This window comes from Meleagris gallopavo, chromosome 2 (assembly GCF_000146605.3).
Source record: "Meleagris gallopavo isolate NT-WF06-2002-E0010 breed Aviagen turkey brand Nicholas breeding stock chromosome 2, Turkey_5.1, whole genome shotgun sequence".
Classification (NCBI taxonomy): domain Eukaryota; kingdom Metazoa; phylum Chordata; class Aves; order Galliformes; family Phasianidae; genus Meleagris; species Meleagris gallopavo.
Window position 1 is genome coordinate 23537634 of NC_015012.2, and position 21861 is coordinate 23559494.

Consider the following 21861-nt stretch of genomic DNA (forward strand, 5'->3'; position numbering starts at 1 on the left):
TTATCATCTTTATTGCACAAATGCAATTCCATTAGAGCTGATGTAATGGAGAATCAGGCCCCCAGGCCAATGGGCTAAATTGTACCCCGGCTGTGTAAGCTGAACTTTCAAATGAAGCCTCAATGCTCTCATTTTCAAGTTGTCTTTAGCAAAGCAAATGAAAATAGATATCATTGTTCGCAAGACTGCTGAATGAAACAAATCCTTCTTCTTTTATTTCCATAACCATGAATAGTTAATTTCATCTATTCATGTCTAGCTTATAAAAGAGTTTGCTCACTAACCAGATTTGGTGAACTTTCTCATCAAGTGTTGCAATAAGAGAATTGTTTGTATTTTTATTAATCTCTCAATATTTTTGCTTTTTTCTGTATCATGATTAGATTTTTCAGTCTTCAGGACATCAAAGATTTTGGAGAAGAGATTGTATAGACTGGATAGGTAACAGCTGTTACCGGATGGATTTAACGGTGAGAAGGGGAGAGGGCTAATTTATGTGCTTCCTCCCACTGCTGGCACCTTTCACTGTGGCACTCTATTCTAGTCCTGTGGCAGAGATTATCTTTGCACAGAGGAAGCCCTTATTCACGTGATAACATCTACCTTTAAGTTTTGCTGCTGTTTGTAAGTCAGTAATAAATGCCTTCATGATAGCTCCTGGGCTTGGCCTTCCAGTAATTTTTTTTAAGAAGAAAAGAATGGGAGAGTATCTAACTTTGTTAACTTTTGCTAACTTTGTTAGTTAAAAGCATTAACAGACTTTAATTTCTGACCTCTTAAAGTCACACCAACATCAAGCTTCATCTTACTATATATTCAAAATGCAAAGCATTAATAAACAAGTAACACCTGTAACAGTTGCCTTGTACAGAGAATTCCACAGAAAGAGATGCATAGGACTGAAGCAGAGTTTCAGCTTAAATAAATGGCATTTTCTCTGCTGCCCCCTCCCATTTACCTTGGGATTAAACGTTTGTGTAAATCCTCTTCTGTTCCTCAGCTGGAGTAAAATTCCATGTGTTCTTCCTTAGATTACCTACTATTTAGGAAAGATCTTGGAGAGGAATGGTTATTTATGGTATTGCAAAGCACTAACTGATACTAACAGGCTGTGTGTCTAATAATGATATTCTTGCAAACCACTGTGCCAAGAAAAAAAAAAAAAAACTGATCCCGTTTAGATATAAGTAAAAAGCTTTAGAACTTTGACCTGATTCAAAAAAGTTGCACTACGTCTTATTTCTCTCTTCCTTCTTCCTCTTGTTATTTTACACGTGTTTTTGTTTTCTTATTTGTATGTTGTGGTTTTAAATACCTATCTTTACATTCTTAGAACTTCCAGAAAAAAACAGCATTTGCAGTACATATATTGCCTATGGAAGGTTCCCTATGACCTATGAATATTGTAAGATACTCAGTTTGATTAAAGATTGAACAGCTTATTCTGAATACAGTCTTAAGCAAGTGGAAGATAGGAGGGTTATCAATCAAGAGTAGTCGTGTATTCACCGGGGGAAATCATGCTTGATTAACCTGGTAGCCTTCTATGATCTCATGACTGAGTGAATAGCAGATAGGGGGAGAGTAGCAGATGTTGAGTACCTTGACTTCAGCAAAGCTTCTGACACTGTTTCCTATAACACACATGTAGGTAAGCTCAGAAAGTGTGAGAGACAAGTGAACAGTGAGGTGGATTGAGAACTGGCTGACTGGCAGAGCACAGAGGGGATCCTGACTTCACAAAGTCTATGTAGGTCCTCAAACCATTGCAAAAATTGCTTTGATTCTCCAAGAGTTTGAGCCTTTTCTGAAAGCTCACCAAGAGGCACTGAGCATCTCATCTGGGAGAGTATCATGGAGCAGTTATACTGCATAAATGGTAGCAGGCCTGGTGTTGGACAATGAACTGTCAGAGAGGGACAGAACAGAAGCCTTGTCCAAAAGCACATCCCTACTGTGATTCTGTCTGGTTTTCATTATGCTGTAGGCCTTCATTAATTTAAAACTTTTTTTCTTTTGTCTTCTCTCACTCACTGACTACTGCTTAATATATTTAAAGCAAATGTCTCTGAAAGAGAGTAAGTCTTTTTAAAAGTGCTACTGAGCTCAGATATTTTTTTCTGCATGACCTGTGGAGAAATAAGAACAGCTCTGTCCGTTTTGAGGTGAAATTCTCCAACTTTAGTAAAGATTTAGACTGCAAAAAAGGTCGAATTACAAAGGCAAAGTCAAAATCATAAAGAAAGTTCGTGAGCTAGGTGGACAGTTTGCAACAAGAGTAGGAGAGTGAGCCCCATCCATCCTCTCGTAATGGCAATTTGCCACTCAGCGGGTACTATAAACATAACAGAGTTTTGTCACAAAGAAGTCTGAAAAGGTGTCAGTCTGCAAAAAAGGAGCTGGCAGGTTTTTTGATGCAGAAACCAACCTGCTATGGTAATTGTTTTCCCTTTTGTTCATTTTCTCTCATTACAGGCCAGAGCAAAATCATTTCAGTAGCTTTCAAAGCTGGAAGCTAACCAGGTTCTCAAAATGGACTCCAGCTCACTCAGGGATGGCAAGGCACGTACTTTTTAATTTATTATGTTGTTGAAATCTATGTGTTGCTTTCCAGTTTATTAAAAATTTGAGAGAAGTTAACTAATTGAGGAAGATCCTTATTTTCTATTTGAAGAGAATGAGTTTGCTGTGTACAAATAAAATTAAGGAGAAAAAGAGAGGTGTGACTAAAAATGAAAAGGATGGTGAAATCTAAATTATAGTCTACATGCCATGCACAGCCCTTTCACTGAGGACACGCCGGTGAATGTCTCCTTTGCAGCCTACATATGCTGAAAAATTACTCATGCTAGTAAGGATCCTGGGGAACCTGAGATAACTACCAGAGAATTAGGCACACTGAGCATTTGTACCTTGACAGAGATTGGTGTAAGTCACAAGTCTTTGGTGATATGTTGTGCATGATGCTTTCTTGCATCCAGAAGAGGAAGTCTCGATACTCCTACAAAACAGCAGGAGCTTGTGCATCTGATAGTACCGAATGATTTCCACGGTACAAAACCAATAATTCAGGTGCAGTATCACACAGATTGCTGTAAGTTTTAGGATGTGCTGTGTGAGTTTGGGCGCAGACTCACACAGATTGTGTATGCCAAGTTAAAGCTACGTGAACTTCAGACCACAAACTGTTTGCATGGGATCTATACATCTATGTTATCATCGTGCTATTGATAGAAATCACAATTGTTATTTTTTTCAACTTTCTTATTATATTTTTGGAACTCTGTAGTGACAGCAATGAAAAAAAAAACATAATAGATTGGCTGAGAGTTGGCCGCAAAGGAACACTTATTTATGTTGAATTTAAAATATCACATGATCAACAATCATCTGAAGCAGTACAGAAACTGTGAAGGCTAGTGTCTATAGCTAACAAAATGAAGCTCTAGGCTTCTGCAGATCCACTATGAACACATAATAACATTTTTCTTCTAACAATTACATCTGCATAAAATGTATCAGACTGTGGTTTGCCGATTAAGTGTAAAGTACGGCCAAATTAAAGTACAGTAGCTTTGAAAGTATGAATTGATCTAACCAGGGCTGTATTATTTACAGGAAAATAAACTGAGATTACTGATGGCTCACTGCACATGAACTGCATTTGCTGTGATAGAAAAGTGTATACCATGGATTAACTCAGTCGTTTTTGTAGTGGTCTGTTTCTCATTTTACATGCCTGGCACTTTGATCCATTCTATAATGTAGGTACATACAATCCTGGGAAATTTGCTGCCCAACCTAAAGATTAAATAATTTAATCAGAGGTATTTTCACAGGGATTTTTCAAACTATTTTAATTATGCATCATTGTTTACAGCCTGTGTCTTTCTGTGAATATTATATCTAGAGGCAATTTAAGAATACAACCTGCTTGTAAGCTCAGGTGTTTGAAAAGTTTGAAAGCAAACAAGAAATTGGCTAGTTGTTATAATTTATAGTGCCAGAATAATTAATCTTTGAATGTATTTTTCTTCTGTTAAACATTTTACTCTTTTTATGAATTTCTGTCTTTATTTTTGCCATTCCTCTGCTAGTAAATACATTTTCAAGAACTTTGAGAATAAATGATAGCATTATGGTGTTTTTGGACAGATTTTGAGCTCTGCTATGTTTCTATAACTTCACAGAATATCCATGGGCCTGAGAGGTGTTATTCCAGATTTACGGTTGTGTAATTCAGACTGAATTTACATCTGCATTCAGAGATGATGCTGTAGTCATCCAGATCCCTAAAGTGGTGATCCAGTCCAGTTCTTCAGTACTGTTTTAACTGTTGTATTCATAACTTTTATGAATTTCATATTGCTTAGATTGTGGGAAATAGGTATATAAAATGAGCTCTTAGAGATGAAAACACTGATATTTTTTACTAATTTCTAGATCTCTTATGTCATTAATGCTCTTTGGGAAAGTTCTGATTTACAAAATATGATCTCATAATGTGTTTTATCTTATTGGCTTTTTGCCACGTTGTCAGAATGTAGTGTATTCATACAGAGGCATCCAAAATGCGTGCTTCAGCAGTGTGTGCATGCAGAGAAAGAGTACAAAGCTGTTTTTCATTTCTATAAACAGATCCTAGTTATGCCTCCAACTGAATTTTTTATTATTGGTTTTGTGGTTCTGATTTTGATTTTGTTTGTTTGTTTGTTTAGTTGGTTGGTTCATTGATTTTTTTAGTTGTTTATTGTATGCTCGGAGGAGAAGTCCAAGTTTCAGAAGTTTCATCACTTCAATGCTTCTGAAAGGTTTACTGGAAACCATGATTGTCTGCTCACAAATGTAGCGCCTACGACACTTTCAGACACCTATTCAGGATAAATCCTTAGAACACACTACATATTTTTCCACCCTTCCTCAGAAAGTACTACTCTAGAAAAGAAAAGATAGCCTGTTTGCTTCTATGATAATTTTCTAAAATTACCTTTCTATTTAAGAAAGATCAACTTAAAAAATAGTATCTCGAAGTACAGGTTATCACTAGCCTGTATAGAGAGATTTTTGGTTTTCAAACATTCATGTAGTTCATCTGAACTGTCAATTTCTCCAACTCATATTTTCTCATATTTTCTATTGAACTATTCATGTGCATACAAAATGTTATTAGCAGAAGGGGAAAAAAACGGAAAATGCGATCCTGATCGGAAATCAAAACTATATCAGTAAAAGGCATGATCAGATATGAGCTGAACAGGGATTAAGTTGCCAGTTTTTTTCAGTTGAGACCACTTTGACGGATCTGGGTCTTCAGGAAAAGCTGTGAAGATCAGCTGTTCAACAATTTCTGTTCTTTGACAATGTCTTATCTTAAAAACAAATACATTTTTCTCCTTGTCACCTTTTCACCTTTTTTTCATCTAGCTATATCTTTACAATTATAGATTAGTAATAGATGGATAGAGATAAAATCTTTTTTTTTTTCTTTCTTTTGGCAGACCTTTACATCTTGGCCCTATTCCCTCCCTTGGCCTATTTGTTTCAATTTTTTTTTAAATGCTGTTCCATTTTTTATCCCTCTGTTGAGGGAATGCAAATACAATTTTACTCACTTATGAAATGGTTGTTCAAATCAATGATATTAGAATGGCTAGAAATGAGAAAGTTGTTTTTTGCTAATCCTCTACTGCTATGCACTCCCGCTTATTTGCGTTTAGATATGAGAAGCTATGAAACAAGATCTTAATTACCAAGAACCAGACTAATCTCTAAAACTAGAACTGGAATATTCAGTGTAACTTCTTAGTAAGAAAAGAGAGTGTTCAAGGAAATAGCAAGCAGCATTTAACAGCTTTGTACAAAGTATTATTTTTCAGAGAGCATTCAACCCAATTAGAATTGGGAAATTTAGAAACTGTATAAAGTCATGCTCTCCATAGATCGAATCGCTGTCTAGGTCAGGAGAGGGTTTAGATAAAGTTCACATCCAGATGCTTTGCCATCCATTGGTGAAGAAGCTGATGCTAATTTGAGCATCTGATATGTAGCTGATACACAGTTCATGTGTTTCTAACTTTGTTAAGCACTGCCTTTTTAAAAATCATCTTTTTTTTAGCCTGGATTTTACTCTTCTGGCAACAGCTCTTATAGGACTACTGTTGTTCTTGTTTCTGCAGCATTTTTCAGTTTCCACCATTATATTTACACACTGTAGAACTCTAGAGTTATTTCAGTTTTGTAGGCTTTAGTTAATAATTGTCAATGACCTAGCCAAAGCATGAGAAGTGATACCCATTGGCAGAAGCGCAGTATTTTACAAGTGCAAAGATGGTACGCAGAAATATTAAACTGTTGGGAAGTTTAGTAACATACTTCTGGCATTCCTTCACATGCTTGTATAGGAGATGGATTACTGTATGAAATAGATTAAATTCTCTGTCCTACTCAGATAAATTCAGTGTGATTCTCCTGAGTAGAGTTAACTCGACGGTCTGCCTCTCTGTTTACTTGACTACAGCAGTGAAGTTGTTATGTATATCTCGTTGTGGCTTTTTGTTGTAATCGGACCACATCAGCAAAGCGTTATCTGGACCTATATGAAGCATAGCTGGTAGAGACTCAATTTGACAACTTGTGTTGTGTCAGTTTCTCTCGCTTTCTTTTAGAAAACCATGTGGAAAAAAAATAAATAAGAATAAATAATCATGACAGTTTCTCTCAGTTTTGATAGTGACCTCCTAATTTCTCAGAGTGTAGTACATGCTTAGTACTTAGGAAATATGAATGTCGTGGACTACTTTGCTGACTGAGGAAACTTCAGTTATTTTTTCAATCAGAATACATACACACTCTTACCTCCTTAACTGGACAAAGTGGATGATAAATAATCACTTTTATCACCTTTCTGAAAGGATTAACTTGTCTCCTCTCATAGCAGAAAATACCAAACCATCAAACTAGAAAGCAGGCTTTGTGAATAGCCTTGCTGAATTCCTAGTTGTTTGCTCTGGCAGTTTCCAATGAAGCAGCTGGTTGTCTTTGGAAAGCTATGCCTGTTGTTTTCAGTTTGAACATCATGTGTCTTTAATTTTCAGCACTAGCCAGAGGGATAAGTATCACAAATATCTGCTTGTAGGCCTCTTGCCCTTGGGAACCAAATATATACTTGGCAGCCTCTCTGACTGTGGGACTGAAGAGAGAATCAAAATTGACTCATTGCTTTATATCCTCTGAAGCAGAAGAAAGAATAAAAAGGGCAATTGCTGCTTCCTTCAGTTGCCTGAAGCAAGTCTTTCCTAGTTTGCAAAAAATAAACTAATGCCATTTTCTGAAATGATCTGCTCCCTATCTGAACAGAATATTCCATCCAGTCTCATACAGCTAATTCTGGGACTGTACTCTCCCTAGACTTCTGTGTTTCCCAGTGCAATCTTGAATACGGTTCAGATCCTACTTGAGTCACTCCAAGTTAAATGTAATCAGAAATGGGTATTTACATCTTTCACACAACATTCATCTCCAATGGAATCTTGTTTTTCAACTGAACAAAAACAAACACTAACTGAAATCACAGAATTGTAGGGACTGGAAGGGACCTCTAGAGATCATCGAGTCCAGCACCCCTGCAAAGCAGGCCAGCACCCCTACAGCAGGCAAATTAGTTCATAAAATGCTGTGTGCACTGTCGGGGGCACATCTCTGGAGTGAGCCTTATTTTTTCTTCCTAAGCTGTTAACATGTTTTGATCTCCTACTGCATGATTAAGGCCAAAGTAAATGAAGACCAACCTATGACTTTTAGTGAAGCGATGTTTATTTCCACGCCAGTGGGTATGCCTTACAAATATTCCCAACTTAGATGTGATGCTGAAATAAACGATGTTAGTCCCAATGTATGCATTAGGTAAAGATCAAGCAGGATGCCAGATGATCTTTGATTCATTTTAGAGATGTTGCTAGGCAGAGCTCCAAACTCGCACCAAGTGATGCCAAGACATTTGCTCATGCCTTCGTCATCCCTTATCTAAAGTGGTGCAACTGCCAGAAATAATTTGAAAAACTTCACACATTCCACATTTTGCACATTGCTCTTTTCTACATAAATATTGTTACTTTGTGATTCCCACTTAAAAATAGAATTCAAGTCTTGTATTTGAGATCAGCAGAGGATCTGTCCTTAAGACAGCGCTTACATTTTTCTAGGAAAACTATTATTATTTTATAATCAGCTCAGCTTAGCACAGAGGTCTTATATAACAAGTAGGCAGTTATCAACTGAGAAAGTCCAGCATTTTTTTCTTTCTTAGAATTCAGATTTGTTACTACTCCCTAATTCAGTGCGTTGTTAGGAAGTATACTTTTGAATTGTTAAGAGACTTGTACTACACAGATACAAAAAGAATTTTAGTTGGATAAGCTCTAAAAGAGGAATGAATATATTAGCTTAGCATGAATCTGATCTTACCTTGTCTTGCAAAAAAGTGATACAGAACCCACTGGAATTTGTTGTTGTCTCAACGCTGAAGAAGACAGGGCTCAAAATGGTTCAAGTTATTCCTGGTTTGAAAGGTAAATTGCTATGACTTTCTAGATGTTTTATTTTAAATATGCAAATATATTATCTGATTATATTTTTATATATTTATTTATTCACTCTGTCTAGCACCCAGAACATGGCATTGATTTATAAGGAATCCATACAACTTCAGGAGTATATTCAGGCATCCAATTGTGTAATTAGTACTATAGGTCCATGATTTTTTGCTTTTTGACAAGTTAGATTATGAGTGATGATTCCATTACTATCTTTTATGTCTTCTACCTGTAATTTATTGTCTTGGAATGACAAAGGCCCTTAAAGCAATGTAACTTACTTTGTATAGAAGAGCCGGAGAAAGGTGTGTTGCAATGCGAAGTCCATTTGTTTCTTCTTCCTTACACCTTCTTTTACCCTTATTTACACACTCAAGGTCAGGCTGGATCAGGCTTTGAGCAACCTGATATAGATGTAGGTGTTCCTGTTCATTGCAGGGGAGTTAGACTAAATGGCCTTTAACAGTTGCTTCCAACTCAATCGATTCTATTATTGCGTAGGAACCATTCTGTATGTCTATGAAAAACATGGAAGGCACTCTGTACTTGAAACAAGAAAAGCAAAGAAGAGTGATACTAAGAGAAAAGAAGAGAAGAATTCAGGAGGATCTATAAAAAGTTTAAATTGATAAAACATGTATGTGGGTGGGTAAAAAGGGAATAAAGCATAACTAAGCCATAGAAGCCTCAGCAGGACTCTGAACATTGTTCTGAACATTGTTCAGAATGCATCACAGTTTGCTTTAAAGAAACATCAAGAATACCCACATCCTTAGAAAGGGGACTTTTTTGTAGTTTAGCATTTATTTTAACAAATGCATGAAGACAGCCCTTTTCCAGACCTTGTGTCATGTCAGTTTGTTGTAGGAATTTATGAAGGCAAAAAAAAGTTCTTCTGCAGAAGAGTTGAACCGTGCATCTTAGGCAGAGCTGAAATCCAGGGGATGCTTTGCTACCCTTCACTAGAAAGGGCACTGGAGTACTTTTCCAGCCAGGGCTGGCAGCCAGCTCCCTGCCTCTCTGCCGTGGTGGGCACAGCCTTCTGAGATGCTCAGGTGGGTCCTTGTGTGCGCACTGATACCCAGAGGAGCATGAATGGGTGAGAGGGGATGTCTTTGCTCCTTCTCCTTCAAAGTGGGAGGGAGCAGAAGGAAGAGTGTCAGTCACAGAAATGTATATTCTCAGCTACTGGAGCAGCATTTCTAATTGCCGTATAATGCGGACAGCTTAGGTTTGATGCCTCCATGCCGCCATGAGTGACCCAGACACTGCTCTCTTCTTTCCTTTCCTGCCCCTGCTTGCCCTCCTACGTCCCTGCTGCTTCCTGCAGGTATCCCTGAGTCAGCACTGCGGAAAGCCACCTAGGCTCCTCCTTTAGAAAACCCTGAGGCTGACAGAAAAGAACACAAATGTGAGCTTCATGCAGCTCTGTAAATGTAACATGTTCTGTTGATTGAATCTATTTCTACAGTCACCTCTGCAGATCCCATCTCCTGAGAGCACCCAGTCAAACTCAGGGGGCAAACCTGGAGCCGGATGGGGCTTTTGGTCCCAACTTAGACAGACAGACTTCTGATAAACCCTTGTGGTCCCAAGAACTCACAGCTGTTAGCACCCAGTCCTGCCCCTTGTCAGGGAAGATTTCTTCCCCAAAGTGTCCTTAGATATTCTGAATGTTCAGCTGACACTGTTGGAACAAGAGACTCCTCCTCTGGCAGATTAGTGTAATGTTGTGGCTGGGAAAGATATGAACAGCAAGGATAATGGTGAAATTATGAAGACTAATGAGGAATTGAGCTGTTATCTATCTCATAAATACATATTCTAACGTACAGAAAAACCACAGTGTTGACTGAAAATACTGTAATCTTCAGGGAAATAAAAGAAAAAGAAATTAGACGTGTCACATATTTATATCTGGTTCACCTAAAGAAAATCTGACCATTTTTGAAATGGCTGCCAGCCAACATTTTAGTAATATTTGCATTGGGTTTCTGCTCAAAGTGATTTATGTCTGGTTCTCACATTACAATAATTATAGTGATTGTTTGTTTACCATGTTATATGAACATTTCTGCCTGCCACATAATATATCCTGAACCAGTATAGTGTCATTTATGGGCACATGCTGCATTGGTACATGCATTGTATGTAAGTTTTTAAAGGTGAAAAGAGAAATAGGATCATATCCTCATCTTGTTGATCAAGAAAATAACAGTTTTCAGTGAAATTATTCTGATGTGTGAGAAGGGAAGTCAAAATTAGGTCAGGATACATAGACCCAGTGGCATTTTTTTCCATAGGGAGAATTAACATAGTTTCCCAGGAGAGAGGTGAGCCCAGATCTGCATGTTCCCTAGAATGCGTGAGGCAATCGCTTTGCAAAGGAAGCACAGTTGGGCCCAGCTGTGGTGAAAGAGGTCATCTGCATGGGACAGTGCATAAAGAACATGCTGCAAGAGTTCAGACTTTGCTACATGATGTTGTGGGGGAGATTCAGTTCATATACTTTAGCTAAAAAATCTGTCTGCACAACAGGCTGCTTGCTTTGCACGTTTAAGACCCACGTGCATGCTAATTGATTGTACTTCCTTCAGGTGATTTGGCATGGAGTACAGAGGAAAGGGAAAACATTCAAAAGACTACTGGTGGAAGAGAGAGTAGATAGTAAAACAAACAAACAAACAAACAAAAAAAAAAACCTGTAGGTTTACCCTGCAATCAAAATTCAAGAATATGTATTTTATATCAATGTCAAAAGACAAGCTGTCTTTTTCAGTGAAATAATATTGTGGTTTTTTGTATAAATAGTAAACTCCAATGGATATTTCAGTGTTCTTCCCACATGAGAAGCTGAAAATGTCCATCATCGTTATGATAAAACGAAGTAATAATGTATGTGGATTGTCTGTTTTTTTACTTCCTCCTTGTAGATACATAAGACAAGACAGATAAGAGAAAACAAGAAGAAAAATCACGGTGAAAAAAAACAACTTACAGTTGGTAAGTAATGCAAAGGTTTGTATTTTTGTTTAGTGTTTGTGTTTGCTTTTTGTTTTCCAGAAAGTACCTTTGCTTTAAGTGTAGGTATTATCCTTTTCAAAATATATCAGATAAATCAGAACTAAAAAATGATATTATTTTCTTATTTAGCTGGGACTTACAGATTCATAGACACTGAGCCAACACTGTGTTACGATCACTGTCTCATGTGGCTCATATAAAACAGTCACCTCACCTGGAGCTTGGCTGGTAGGAGCAGGAGCACCACTAATAAGCTCTGCCCCACTCCTGCTCTGCAAAAGGTGAAAATGCCTGGTGTCAGCCCTTCGGATTGCCTCTAGACAGCACTGTGAGCATCGGTGCTGGCTGTTGCACAGCATGGTTTGTAGTAGGGCACATGGCTTGGCCACAACTGCCAACTCAGTGGTAATACTTGATCACTTGGAGTTATGTGGGGAAATCTTCATGGTGTAACTGCAGTATCTGTCACAAGTGCACATACACTGAGACAGGGAATCTGAGTCTTTGTTTTGGAAGAACCCACTGTCAGGCAATTCTTTGTGTTGTAGTTCTTTATAGAAGAGATTCTTTTCATGCTTTGCTGTGCCTCACATGACATTTCACTTTGCACGATTGCATGGATTTGCTACCAGTAGCTGCGATTACACAAACGTGTAACAAAAAAGCTCCAGAAAGATTGTGAAAATCATGACAGGAGTTTGTGATACCTACTTTATTCTCTGGATGATGGTACTTTGGTGAAACTTCATTTGGCACTCCCAAAATTTCAACAGGAAGAATAAGTGATTCTCAAAGAATCCCTCAGGAGCCAGTTTATTTGTTTAAGAGGGCTGTTGACTGAGCCCTTGTATTGTTAAGTCCAATGAATTTATCTTTTGTTCTCTTCAATTTAGCATCCCCTGCTTTCTTGAAGACAATGTACCGTATCGTGGTGGGGAAAAGAAAAGAAAAAAAAAAGCAGATTTCTCTGGACAGCAATCATCCTTCAGCTTCTGTAAGTATTTTTTCTTTTGAAGAATTACTACATACTTGGAAAAAACAGTATACTACTGCAGGCAGATGTTCTCACCAATAAAGTAAGACCCCTGAAAAACGGGGATCTAGTCCAATTTGTGATATAGATTAGAGCTAAGGGGCTATCACCATCAAGGAGCAAACCAGCTAGCAGCAGTCAAACACTGTAACCTGTGTATCAGCATTAATTTTAATGACACAACCTATTAACTTTTTGAAGACACAGAGAATATTAGAAGTAGAAAGCAGACAAACTTTAGATAGAGGGAAATAGCTTTCACATTTTGATAAGCTACAAAAAAAAAGGCTATTCCAAGCAGAGGTGTTTTGCATTATTCCATTCCTGTTGGCTCTTTGGGGGGTTTCATTAGATGTAGGAACTTCTTGCCATAGTAATATAGGTCGGGCATTATTGTGGCTCTTTATGATATTGACTAGCACAAGTCATGTATACAAATATAGGAAGTATTTATTTATGTGGAATACCTACTAAAGTGGGCTACAAATCATTTAAAGATGCCTATGATATGAATCATACCACAATTTCACGGATAAGTGGAAACATTATGCAACTTATTGAGTTTTTAAAACACTAACGAATGTGAACTACCCAGCAGACTTTGAGCTGGACCTTTTCACCCCTCCTAATATATGCCGTGGCTATTTAATATTCCTCACTAGGGAGTAATGCTGGCATACAAGTCAGCAATATATTAGACTCTGGAGCCATGAACCTAGTGAGAACACAAACTAAACTGATTTTCAATTTTGGTACATTACAAAAAGGGCTATTATTGTGGGGTTAGAGATGTCAAAGTTGGTGACCTGGTATAATGAAGTATTCCCTGCTACATAGTCAAGCATGAAAAGTAATTGGAGGCGGTGTAAACTTTTAGAAGCTTAGAGTCTTCTCCCCCTCCCCCTAATTAAATATTCTTTTGCAAACACTTTTTTATATTTAAGTAACTATTTTTATGAAGCATTATAAAAGCCGAAGTGATGTTCCTGTAAAATTTGCAGTCGATAAGGAAATGTGTTTTTTAAAAGGAGGTCACATCTTAATGCTTGGGTTACTTACATAATGCACTGATGAAAAGCAAGTTGCTACCTGCCAGCTAGGAATGACATTAAAATATTATGGCAGCATGTGACCAGCTTTAGAGCTTAAAATCTTGAAAGGACACAGACAATGTCCCCTTTGAAGAAAATTCCTGAAGATCACTTTACAATTTTTGCTAAGCTTTGAAACAGACTAAAATACCCCGTGTCCAAGTAGCAAAGATGAAAGTTGTTATTTCTCAGCTGCAACTTTTACATCTGATAAACAACCTCTTAAGATTGCGCAGGTCTTTCAACGTGTCTCTAAGAAGAAAGAGGTTAGCATTTATCCTCTAGAATTGTGTATGAATACTGCAAATCCCATACTACAGGTTTTCAAAAGTTCCACATCCCGACTTACTGCGCTGGCTTTGTTGATTTCCCCTGGTACAATACAGTGCGAGCTGGCACAACATTGCTCCTGATTTACTAGACTGCAGAGGGCACTCCTATATAAGAAGGAATTGCAACCTCTAGGCTCATTTACTTTTAGTCCCAATCATTCATTGTTATTTTTTCTTCCTTAATAATTAATGACACTATTATTACACTAAAAGGAAAATCTTATTATTCTTGACAGTTGGCTTTGTTGTGATTATTTAATTTTTCCCCCCAAGTTTATACAACTACAATGTTTGTCAATGCTCTTATCATAATTCAGGTCAATAGCCTCAGAAAACAGGTATACAGATATACAGAAGGACTATCTCTAATATAGCATCCCTAGGCATAACTTGAGGAAGGAGTGGAAGGAGACATCCTTTGTCACATGCCTGGAAAGTCAGGGAAGTTCTCTCTGGGGCAGGTCATCCATGGAGCAGTATGAAAACCTCTTTCCTCTTTCTCTTGTTGCATCTCCAGAAAACGTTTGTTGGAAGCATTACCTTGGTGTGGATTTTAGCTGGGATAGATTACTGCAAGGAACAAAGTAGCCTGTCAAGCAATAGATCCTGAATTTTGGGTGAATCTTTGAACCTTGCACTGCTCTTCAGGGACTTGATGAACAGGATGTGGTCAGAGAGCTGCATTTTGCCCAACACAGCAGAAGGATGGGGTGCAGACCATTTGCTAAAAGCAGTACTATGGACTGGGGACTTTCTGAATAGCAGACAGGTGGGATACAGCTTCCGTAACGTAGACACCTCTAGAGCTGTTCCATTAGGCCATTAAAACCTTGAAATGCCTTAAGAGTAGGGGGAAGCAAGTGTGGTTTATGGTGACTGTGATCCCACTTTTCTGCTTTGTGAGTGAGAGTTAAAGTCCAGCATCTCAGCCACGTGGCTGAATGGCTTAAAACCAACAGAATTAATTCTGGAAGTTCAGCTGGTGGATGTACAGGTTCTGCACTGTAGTTTAAATATTTTCTTCCAATATTTACCTTTTTTTCACAGAGAACAAGTCCATGCTAGCTTTGGCTTCTGCATGGGATATAGCTCATGTATCAACCACAGACAGCAAATGGGACTTTCTGTTTTCTGTGGGCAGTGGAAAGCGATCTGCCTTTTCACATTTACTTCTGGAAGCCTGTCACAAGGAAAGTGTAAGATCAAGCCACTACTGTGCCAAAGCAGAAGGACAAAGGGACCTGGCGGCTGGAGTAACAAACGTACTTCTACATCTCAGCTCTGATTCACGTTTAGTTTCAAATGGAGGACTTCACATTTCAAATGAGATATTTGCTCGGTAAAATATGTGTATTTCATATTTCATTACCACATGCTATATATCTCATACAGTGGTTAAGTAATGAAGGAGTGAGGAAAAGGTTGTAATCTCGGGGAGTTGTAACCGTTAAGATCCTATTGAATAGGATTTTCCTTTGGTCTGTACTGTTATCTCACTAGATAAAACATTGTGCATTATGATTGAGCTAATTGTGCTGGACAAGCCAGTCTGCAGTCCTAGAAGCCTGGATTTTCAAACGCGCTGAGCACAAGCAGCTGCAACTAAAGACAGTGGGGGCATACAAATGTGCAATTAAACGTGAAGTTCTCTAAAAATTCAGACCAGAGGCTGGCTGTAAGGTTGGAGCAGAGATACTACCTTGCCTCATGGGTGCTATGAAAATTGTGGCGGACTGAGAAGTTACACTGAAAAGACTACGTAGAGATGAAGTCTTTCTTCAGCGTGGGGTTTGAATATTAAAAAAAATGCCTTGAACCAAAGAGAAGAATAAAAAGAAAACAAGCAGGTATAGCTTGCCTATTTGTGGACTGAATGGATGTAGCATCTCGCTCCCCCTCAATCCTTCCCCTCCAGTATGTGTACTTAATATGTATACCACATGGTCTGAATTAGTGTTGTGCAGGCGTATCTAATTCTAGCATTCCCTACTCTTATTTTTTAATATATGTAATATGCATAAAGAATGCGTATTTGAGTAAGAAATCTTTATAGAATCATTGAATAATTCAGGCTGGAAGAAGTATTGATAGGTCATACAGTCAAGCCTCTGTTAAAAGCAGGGTCAATGCTGAAATCAGCACAAGTTTTTCAGGGCTTTGTCCAGTTGGGTCTTGATAATCAAGGTAACATTCATGAGGCAATTGGTTCCATTGTTTAACTTTGGGAAAGATCTGGCATTTTGAAGGCAGGTATCTTTGTGCATGGGTATTTAGCTAAGCTTGTACTGAGGATATATCTAAATGATGTTAAAATATAGGATTGGGAAAACAGAAGGAGAAAAGCTGCTTTTAGTCCTACTATACAGATGCTACAAATAAATTTGAGTTCTTAAATGTCAGTATTACAAACCTGGGTTTCTGGGAATTAAAGATAACTGCAATTTCATTTATATATTTCGTATGCTTTGTCTTGTCATGTCAGTCATATTTTGGAATTTGATTGCACTGTTTAAGTCTGGTAAAATTAAGTTGGACCTTATACTGTAAGTATAAGACAGTCTTGAATGCGTAAAACTTAGAAACTGCAATCATCGATTTCCTGAATGCCTTTAGCAGAAGAACACAACCCAAGTTACCTTGGTTTGGATCTGTCTGCTAAGTTTCCCAAGTCACACAAGGTTTTAATTAACAGCTGAAGAAAACTATCAGCATCAAATGAACCTTGGAACAAATATCGTAATAATGGATGAGAACTCTCAACATTTAAATAATCTTGACTTTAGCAAGGTTTTCAGCACTGTCTTCTATAACCTACTCATAGGCAAACTAATAAAGTACAGGCTAGATAATGGCCAGTGGAGGGTGGACTCAAAACTGGCTGAATTTCTTGACTTAAGGAATTGGGACCAGTGGTACAAAGCCTAGTTAGAGGCCAATCACTAATGGTATACCCAAGGGATCAGTAGTAGGGATACTTTATTAATTACCTGAATGATAGAACAGACTGTACCCACAGCAAGTTCTCTGAGTGGTTGATAGACCACATGGCTGTGATGCCCCTCAGGAGGCACCTCAGGAGGCTGGAGAAATGGGCTAGTAAGAACTTTATGAAGTTCAACAGAAAAGTGCCAAATCCTGCATCCTGGGAGGAATAGTGGCTGGTACCACTACATGCTGGAGTGTAGATGGCTGGAAGGCAGCATGGCAGAAAAGGCTCTGGGGGTTCTGATGGGCACCAGCTTGACCAAAGCCATCAATGCACCCTTGCAACAAAAGGCCAACAGTGTCCCAGGCTGCGTTAGGAAGAGCATTGCCAGAAGGTTGATGGAGGGGATCCTTCCTGCCTCCTCAGTACAGATGGGACACACCTGGAGAGCTGGATTTAATTCTGATTTTCCCAGGGCAGCAAAGACATGGACATACTGGGGAATACCAAGGGCTATGAAGATGATTAAGGGACTGGATTATCTGGCATGTGAAAAGAGGCTGGGAGCTGGGACTGTTGAGTGTGAAGAAAAGAAAACTCAGGAGGGATCTCTTTAAAGTGTAGAAGTACTGTACGGAAGGGTGTAAAGAGAACAGAACCAGGCTCTTCTCAGTGGTATTCAGTGAAAGACAAGAGGCAATGGGTACAAACAGAGAAAGTTCAATTAAAAAAAAAATGTATTAAAAAAAAAATGTATATGAGGGTGGTCAAACTCTTGAACAAGTTGTGGAGTCTCTATCCCTGGAAATACTCAAAACTCAACTGGACACAGTCCTGAGCAACGAGCTCTTATTGACTGTTTTTGTCAAGAAGTTGCGTTAGATTATTTTCAGAAGGGTATTCCAACCTCAGCCATTCTGTGTTGAGCTAGGCAGTATTTTTTCCAGTTTCTCTTTTATTCACTTCCCTTACAGTGTTGGCAGAATAGGTGCATTTCCATCCTATTCTGGTTTTCTGCTTATTTTCTCCTTTACCAGCTCCCTCTTTTCCTTTTATGGGCACTGCTCTCTAATTTTATAAGTTATTACAGTGTTCTGCTACATCTCCTACAGTCAAAACCTACTTCTTCTGGGAGTGAAGCTTCAGAGCAGCATTACTGAGTGTCCCTCTGAGAAAAAAAAAATAAATTAAACAAAATATAATGTGGGATGTAGCAGGAACAGAAATTGAAGCATTCTTTCTTATCTCCCTGCAGTAGAAACCAAATTTATTTCATTGTACTATTCAAACTGAATAGGCTGAAGACTTATAAAGGGAAAGAACTAATTTTCTCATAATTACATATAAACCAAAGAAGTGACCATGAATGAGAACTGACATCCTAATAATAGTGGTAAAGTGTAGTTATTATATGAGAACAGAAATTTGTAATTTAAATAATCTGAGGGAGAGGAGCTAAGGAAATAAAAATACCAAAGTTGAATACTTATAATAAAGATAATTAGAATTAGCAGTAAATATTGCCCTGAAGCGTGCTGTTACAGCTGAGACCATTTTGTAATGTCTAAGATGCTATGACATAGTGATTTATACACTTCTCAACCTAAATGTTAGAGGAAAACTGTATTCTATTGCCTTAATGCATTTCCTGCCTTTCAGCGGATGGCTGTGACTGGCCTACTCACTTTTCAGACAGCTTTGAGTAGGTTTTTGAAATAAGTATTTAACCACATAATGACATGAACTCAGCAGTGCCTTGCTGGGGCAGTAGGAGCATTTTTAAATACCAGTGCATAAAGCATGGAACTATAGCAAGCCATTTAAATGATCAACGCTTAGATTCTTAGTAGGCTAGAAGAGAATTGCAGGATAATTGAAAATGCTTTGTTTTTGTGATAGCTACTCTTACTAGGATTGTAGTAACATTCAAAACTTGTTCAGTACAATCACAGAAAACCTTTTGAACTCTAATGTTTCACAGGGGAGCAGACTCACTTTTCCCAATTGAGCTAATTATGGGAGGTCCACAAATCATATATATATATATATATATATAGTTTGTTTGTTTAGCTCTTTCTGCTTTTTTCTCTCTAACAATCATTTTTAACTAGTGGTTCCATTTGGCCTTTATTCTGGTTTCAGCCACCTCTGTAGCACAGCACCGGGGGCAAGGAGGAGCCTGAACAGGTGGCCTGAATTAGGACAGTAGTTGTTCCATACCATGTAAGATCATGTGGAAGGTCATAAATCTGTGGGTAGTTGGCTAGGGGCTGGCTGCTGCTTGGGGGGTTGCTGGGTATCAGTCAGAAGAGGTGAGGCCTTGTGTTGCTGGTAGGCTGTTGTATTGTTGCTGTGCCTTAGGTGGCAAGTAATTGCATTGTGACTCTCCGTATTGCCATCATTGCAGTTTTGTTTCCATTTTCCTCTTATGTCTTAGTAAATAGTTTTTATCTCAACCCACGAGTGTATTTTGTTTCAAATTCTTTCCTTTGTCCTGCTTGATAGGGAAGAGTGGATAAAAGGCAGCGGGGTGTGGAGGTGCTGCCTTCAATGATGGGTTTTGCTTCTATATACTATTGTATAAAATTAGACCCACCAGTATATTTACATAACGATACCATTAATTAGTGCTATTAGATCATATTTTCAAGAGTCTAAGTAGAATGGATCTTCTAAACTTCGTCTGCTCCGTTTCAGCAAGCCCACAAGCTCTTATTTTTTATAGTGATGTTCAGGCTTTTTTAGTCTCACTTTCTGGAATGTTTTGTTTTACTCCTAAAGATACTGACTGGGAGAAAAACATCACTTAATTTCTGCTAAGATCTAGGCTTAATGTTTGTGCTTGGCTTTTCTCTACCTCTGTTTTTTTTATGTTTTATGTTTCCTTCTTCGAACAAATTAATTAATAGTTCTTAATATATTAGGAGTCATCATAAAGATTGTTGATTTGGGTTAAAGGCTATGTCACAAACGGTCATTTGTAGGAAGAGCGGAGAGTTTGCTCCACCTCTGCTCTGTGCCATGCACAACTGAAAACAAGACCAAAATAGCTAATTTAGAAACAGCAGTTAAAGGATCCAAACGTAAGTAATTTTTGTGCTCTCTTGGAAGTGTTTGAGCTATTTATGAAATTCAGATAGTGTAATTAACATATCTAAATAATTCTAGAACAAATGATGACGAGAGAGATCATTCCGGATTGTGTAACATTCTCTTCCATAAAAATATTTTCCATTTTATTATGTGGAACATTTATAACCCAAAGGATTCATGCAGAAATCCACAGTATAATTGTGGCAATAGAGAGGGATATGACACAGCAGAATGAAAATTGCTTACCATGAAGTACAGATTAAAGTGTGGTCAATATCTGTGCTTGCTTTTAATTTTGGATTGAAGGCATGGTTATGCCATAGAGTTAATACAGTGAAGGCAAAATTGCGTGCAACATTTCTCTTTCATCTCCTAGCATTTTCCAAATTGAAATAATTTATACTCAGGATGTTAAACCAAATAGAATGTACATAAAGTATGTATCTCTACCAACAAGATCCATCAAGGTGATGCTGGGGAACTTGAAGAGAAAAATATCTTCATCAATATCATTAGTACTGCAAACACACTGGACGCAGCAGCTGAAACCAAAACCTCAAGTACTATGTAACCATGTAATAAAAGGCAGTTCTTGATCTTATTTTTGTGTTTAAAGTATATACATCAGATAGAAAGGAGGGGAAATGGGACTGGAAAGTCTGGCAGGAGGAGCTAAGCGCCTGTCCCAGTATAGCTGAAGAGGCTGTACCAGAGGCAGGAGCTGCTCCCCTCAGAATCTCAGCTAGCACTTCCATAGCATTCTCTTCAGTGAAAGAGAACTGGAAGATAAATAAAAAGATTAATGGGTTTATCTTGCTTCAATAAAGCATTTAGCTTGGTATCAGTTTGAAGTTTGAGTCTTGTCTTATTCTATCTACATGAATTCCTCTGTCTCATAACTTAGTTATGCATTTTAGCCGTCTGGTCTGTTTCATGCAAGGTAGTAAATACTGTCTCTTTTTAACAGTTGAAATGTCAGGATATGATTGCTTTGAATGTGCAAGATGAAATCTGTGAAATGCTGCATTTCTTTTTCAGCGAGCTCTGAAAAGGAGCCCAACATGGTTTTCTTGTTCATAGGGCAAAGGACTGAAACTGACCTTTGGGGTCACAGAGTCCAGTGCGGTGAGTTCAGGCCAGTGCACAGACACTACATCTTATAATCTCTTTCACATGCTCACAGACTTGTTTTGTGGCGTGGGTTGTTAGGTTTATTTTGGGGGGGGCTTTTTTTTGGCTGACTTTGAACACTTTACTGCAAACAGACACTAAATTAGGAAACTAGATTTTGTTCTTCGGTGGAGACTGAATCCTGAAAGCCCTCGAGCAGAAAATAGCTTAAAGAATCAGTTATATTTCAAGGTGGTGCTGTGCTATGGAGATGTTGTCACTGGGTTATGCCTGGCACCTTGGGAGATGTAGTGTAGTCCAATGGCCATTGCACTGACCCAGTGATACTGCCTGCCTTAACTTTTTGCATTTTCCCTAGTTTCCCCATCAGTACTTCAAGGACAGCGACTGCAAAGTGCCTTAAAATCTGCTGATGAACAAACAGCTTTAAATGTGAGTTGTGCTCTATATGGGGCAGGCCAGAACGGTCCTGTTATTGGTGATTATTTTACCTAAATAATCTTGATCCTTTCTTACTTTATCATCATCATCAATTTAAGTTGAAAAGGTCACTCCTTTCCCTAACAGTTCAAGTTCTGTTTTTTGGCTTGTTTTTTTTTTTTCACAGTTTTTAAGGATATACCATATCATAGATGCCAGA

At 38.2% G+C, this 21861-nt stretch overlaps 2 long non-coding RNA genes across 3 annotated transcripts in view; both read left to right on the forward strand.

Annotated features, from left to right (window-relative positions):
- Nucleotides 1–2563, forward strand: part of LOC116216303 — a 43688-nt gene extending 41125 nt beyond the window's left edge. For both annotated transcript variants that reach the window (XR_004158816.1, XR_004158815.1), the window contains 2 exons: nucleotides 384–470; nucleotides 2476–2563. This is a non-coding gene — a long non-coding RNA (uncharacterized LOC116216303). The remainder of the gene's footprint in view (nucleotides 1–383; nucleotides 471–2475) is intronic.
- Nucleotides 2564–5516: 2953 nt separating this feature from the next.
- LOC116216304 lies at nucleotides 5517–21653 on the forward strand. Its single transcript, XR_004158817.1, has 5 exons — nucleotides 5517–8567; nucleotides 11525–11594; nucleotides 12509–12609; nucleotides 15119–21215; nucleotides 21580–21653. It is a non-coding gene; the product is annotated as an uncharacterized LOC116216304 (long non-coding RNA).
- Nucleotides 21654–21861: the final 208 nt, after the last annotated feature.